A 5,958-nucleotide genomic window follows, 5' to 3' on the forward strand; every position below is an offset into this window, starting at 1 on the left:
AAGAAGAGGGGACACATGTTGATGTAGAAGAGACATGAAGAAGAGGGGACACATGTTGATGTAGAAGAGACATGAAGAAGAGGGGACACATGTTGATGTAGAAGAGACATGAGAAGAGGGGACACATGTTGATGTAGAAGAGACATGAAGAAGAGGGGACACATGTTGATGTAGAAGAGACATGAAGAAGAGGGGACACATGTTGATGTAGAAGAGACATGAAAGAAGAGGGGACACATGTTTGATGTAGAAGAGACATGAAGAAGAGGGGACACGTGTTGATGTAGAAAGAGACATGTAGAAGAGGGGGACCCGTGTTGATGTAGAAGAGACGTGAAGAAGAGGGGACACATGTTGATGTAGGAAGAGACATGACGAAGAGGGACACGTGTTTATGTAGAAGAGATCCATGTAGAAGAGGGACTACGTGTTGATGTAGACAGAGACATGAAGAAGAGGGCACACATGTTGAATGTAGAAGAGAACATGAAGAAGAGGGGAACCACATGGTTATGAGGAAGAGACATGAAGAAGAGGGGACACATGTTGATGTAGAATGAAGACACTGAAGAAGAGGGGACCCAATGTTTGAATGTAGATAGAGCCCATGAAGAGAGGGGACACGTGTTGATGTAGAAGAGACATGAAGAAGAGGGGACACGTGTTGATGTAGAAGAGACATGAAGAAGAGGGGACACATGTTGATGAGGAAGAGACATGAAGAAGAGGGGACACATGTTGATGTAGAAGAGCCATGAAGAAGAGGGGACACATGTTGATGAAGAAGAGACATGAAGAAGAGGGGACACATGTTGATGAAGAAGAGACGTGAAGAAGAGGGGACACATGTTGATGTAGAAGAGACATGAAGAAGAGGGGACACGTGTTGATGTAGAAGAGACATGAAGAAGAGGGGACACAAGTTGATGTAGAAGAGACATGAAGAAGAGGGGACACATGTTGATGAGGAAGAGACATGAAGAAGAGGGGACACATGTTGATGTAGAAGAGACATGAAGAAGAGGGGACACATGTTGATGTAGAAGAGCCATGAAGAAGAGGGGACACGTGTTGATGTAGAAGAGGGGACACATGTTGATGTAGAAGAGACATGAAGAAGAGGGGACACGTGTTGATGTAGAAGAGACATGTAGAAGAGGGGACACGTGTTGATGTAGAAGAGACATGAAGAAGAGGGGACACATGTTGATGTAGAAGAGACATGAAGAAGAGGGGACACATGTTGATGAGGAAGAGACATGAAGAGAGGGGACACATGTTGATGTAGAAGAGACATGAAGAAGAGGGGACACATGTTGATGTAGAAGAGCCATGAAGAAGAGGGGACACGTGTTGATGTAGAAGAGACATGAAGAAGAGGGGACACGTGTTGATGTAGAAGAGACATGAAGAAGAGGGGACACATGTTGATGAGGAAGAGACATGAAGAAGAGGGGACACATGTTGATGTAGAAGAGACATGGAGAAGAGGGGACACATGTTGATGTAGAAGAGCCATGAAGAAGAGGGGACACGTGTTGATGTAGAAGAGACGTGAAGAAGAGGGGACACATGTTGATGTAGAAGAGACATGAAGAAGAGGGGACACATGTTGATGTAGAAGAGACGTGAAGAAGAGGGGACACATGTTGATGTAGAAGAGACATGGAGAAGAGGGGACACATGTTGATGTAGAAGAGACGTGAAGAAGAGGGGACACGTGTTGATGTAGAAGAGACATGAAGAAGAGCGGAGATGAGTCAGCATGTCACCTCTGCTGGTCCCCTTATCTTGAAGTCAACGTTTTTTTCAACATGCTTTTGGTTTGACACCTGTAATAAGGACTATGGTCAACCGAAGCTGAACATATGTCCACTCTTTGTCTACAACATAAAACATGTCAGTGAATACCCAACTGGTGAATGCCTGAAGCTTCTATAAGTCTTAAAAACAGCCGATGCTAACAAACATTAGCCGCCTTCAGCTTAGCGGTGGTGACGAGAAGTCATGTGATTCGGATACTTTTCACTTGCGGAGATTGTCTTTGTGCTTAATCACAAAGTCGTGTTGATATGTTGAGATTATCCTGCTGAACAAAATATAAAAGTATCATAAACCTTTGTTTGCCACAGATCTTATTATCTACATTTCTACAATATTCAATGGAAAAATCCATAACTTTTTGTTGAGGGAGCCTTTTTGCGACGCTCACTTCCTGGTTGCCTTACACAAATAAGTCTTCACTGCAGCACTCTATGGACAACTCTAAGAAATATTTGTATTGCACTTGGCAAATTAATTGGTAAAGGTAAAATATACGAAGATATCCGAATGAAGTCATGCTTATGATAAGTCCCAGCCTACATGTTCATTAAAACATTTGAAAAACCCTTGAATAAAACTTAAATGTCCCATGTCATGCTTTTCTGGTTCTGACCCGTCCCCTTGAGTTATGAAGGTTGTTCTGCATGTGAACGGTCTGCAGTCACAAACCCTCAAAGTGCACCCTGTAGCAAGGCAAGTTTATTTATATAGCACTTTTCAACGCAAGTGCTTTACAAAAAAAAAAAAAAAAATTAAAGACATTAAGCATTAAAAAAGAAAAGCTAATAAAATAAACATTAAGGAAAAATACATGGATAAAAGTTACAGTGCAGTTTAAGATATGAATAGTTCAATTAAAAGCAGCGCCAAAAAGAAAAGTCTTCAGCCTTGTAGCGAGTAAAGCTCTAACACAGAGAAGACCTGTCTGCTGCCCCAGAACGCCTCGTTGGACATTTCTCTTCTTCCATTTGTTTCTTCCGGGAACCAAAATGGACCAATCCGTGGAGCTCCTCACACACCAGGATCCCTTGGCGTCACTATCAAACGCAGTGGGGACCTTTAGCGTACATTTTCAACTAGCAGGGAGTCCCATTGACTTGCATCGAGCTCCCTGGCTGGTAATAGACGAGTTGGGATGGCGGAGAAACGCTCTCCGCAGACCCGTTCTCACAGCGCTATAAACCTTTTTCTTACTCAATATCAAGCCACACTTATTGTTTTGACTTCGGCTGTGCGTGTTTGTGTGCTCAGGATGAGTTTCGCTGTATCGCCGACCCGGAAACCACACCAGTAAGCCAGCACACTGAGCAGCGAGCCTCACAACGTCCCGACCAATCATTTTATAAAGCATTTGACCTTTGTAGACACTTTTCACTAATACCCATGTGTTACGTTCGCACTTGGCTAGGGGGGTGCAAACGGGAAACGGCACGACCAGATTAGTATAATTATAGGTGATTTATTTATAAAGCAAGGTGTAACAAAATGGCAGGCAGGCAGCCTGAAACAAACAAAAGGGCCAAAAGGGCACAGGTTGACAGATAACCAAACTAAGGGAGGACTCAAAAGGAGTCTAAAGGCATACAGGGAGAATACATACTAATATACTAAATAGAGAACGAAACAAAACCTCACTTCAAGAGTGGTACAACTAACAAAGGGAGTCTACACAAAACACAGCTAAACTAAAAGGCAACAGTCACAACATCCTAATCTACTCTAAACACTAACTAAACTACTCTACACTCTAACTAAGCTACTGTAGACACTACTAATCACACAAGTTTAACCAGTTAACAGAATTCTCTAAGCGCAAGTGGCGAGAGGCGTCTGTCCACATGTCAGAGCCTCCAGAGTGATGATTGTCCGCAGCCTTTGTACTCCTCCCCAGCAGGTGTGCGCCGGCTGTGCGCTGCGATTGGACGACGTCAATCCAATCCCCATCTTCAGAGGCGGACCAGGAGATGGGCAGCCAATGATGTTGGCGCAACCACACAGCTCATTTACATGAACACACACACAGCTGAAAACACTCACAGGCAGATTAATGAGCAGACAAACAGCATCCGTAACAGTATCTGATTGCATACATCATGACTTACTTTCGATTCACTACCAGCCTCACTAACATTTAAAGCAAAACATTTAAACAATTTCTTGTTGCTCAGAGAATCCTACTAACACACAGAACTTGTCACAAAAAAGTGTAAAAAACAGCAGCCAAGGCACAACAAACTAAAGTCCAGCAGAGCAAACCTTAACGCAACTTTTGTTTAACAATCATGCTGCTTTTCACATAACAAGAAATGAAACAAAACACACACATAGTATGAGTACATCTTTCTAGGAGCAATACATTTCTCCCTAAAGGCATCATTTATGTTAAGACACGGGGAGTGATACGTTCTTTGTGCACTAGGGGGCGCCATATCTCTTCTAAGAAATCATCTTAAAGGGGCCCTATACTGCCTTTTTCAGGTTCATATCAGCATGTAGTGCGTGCGGGTGCTAGTGGAGCCTCACAGCGGCGAAACTGTGGCACGCTACACTGTATGTGCGCCGCGTTTGCACTTCAGAGGAGGCTCCCTCCGCAAAGTGAGGGGTCTGCGTGATCGCCGTGTAGGGAGGGGCGGCCCTGTATAATAACGTCATATTAAATGCAGTCATTTAGCAACAGCTTGTGAGAGCAGTGCATTCATCGCTGTTCGTTTTAATGCTGCCAGTTTGTTGACGGCCTGTGTGTTGATGGGACTTCTCATGCTCCCTAAATGCTTCGCCAGTTGTTAAACCCTGCTTTCACAAAACTCCCATCCCTGATCGTAGCCTCATCCCAATACCCCTCCTCGACTCCTCCTTTCCCTCACTCGCGTCCCTTCCTTGCATCTTAGCTCCGCCTCCGTAAGATGCGAGCGAGGGACACAAGGAGGTGACGCGAGGACAGAGGAGTCCTCAGGTATTAATTGGGATGTCCTCGTTCACTCAAACGTCACTCTTAAACGACGTCTGTTAATGATGACATGTGCACAGCTGTATCCCCTCTCATCGGGCTTAACTGAATAACCCCTTAGAACCGGCCCATTTGTTGTTAAATATTTATTTAAATGAATGAATCTTTCTCTTGTTAGTCAAGGAATTCAATGTATGATGGCTGGTCCTGATTTTATGTTCTGTTTTGGTGTAAAATGTAGCTTACATTTAAATAAAAATATAATTATAGTAATGTGAAAGCCTTTTAGAAATGAATTGCACATAGTAATTCCCACGGAGCTGTGAGCACTTATACATTTATGTGACGCTTTTCCACTCATCTTCCAGTTCCAGAGGAGGGGAAGAGAGGAGTCGAGGAGGGGTATTGGGATGAGGCTAGTGTCTGCACTGACGAGCTTCTTTTCTATAGCAGAGCAACAGAAGAAGCACACCGCATTATCACTTTCTCTTATATAGTGAAGCTTTTTATAGACTGCTTACACTAAAATGCTAACTAAAAAATAGTAACTCAAAATAAAACTTTTGTATTGATTTGTTTAGTGAACTTTTTGGCGTTGTAGTTACAACTCTCCGGATGGGGGTGCTGCAGCCCCCTCAGCACCCCCCCGTCCCGCGTCCCTGCTACTGGGACATGTCTCCATGCTTTAATGTTCAAAAGCAGGGAAGGGAAAACCCAAAAAGCACAATAGGGCCCCTTTAACTGACAACATTAAATCCTATAACAGAAGAATATCTTTATCATCCTTAAGCAACTATTGCAAGAGCATTTAGCGAATCTTCTTTATGCAACAACAGCAATGACCGGTTGCGCAAGAAAATAGACATAAAATGGCTTATCAACATATTTACTACAATCAATATTCTTAATAGTCTTTACACAATCAAACATATCGACACAAAGCTGTGGGAGCGAATTACTATTGAATTCTGCACTTTATAAAACATATTACGTTAAACCAGTTTGATTTTGTGCGGTAAAAAAAATAGTTTTCCTTGATAAAGAAAGATAAACGCAATAAGTTTAAGAACTTGTATCCTTTTACATTGACAACAAAGTAATATAATACAATAAAATGTATGCTTTCTTTTTTATCAGAATCAGAAACCCTTTATTAAATCAAATCAAGTTTTATTTATATAGCACAT

The sequence above is a fragment of the Pseudochaenichthys georgianus genome, chromosome 4, assembly GCF_902827115.2.
Source record: "Pseudochaenichthys georgianus chromosome 4, fPseGeo1.2, whole genome shotgun sequence".
NCBI classification, from domain to species: Eukaryota; Metazoa; Chordata; class Actinopteri; order Perciformes; family Channichthyidae; genus Pseudochaenichthys; species Pseudochaenichthys georgianus.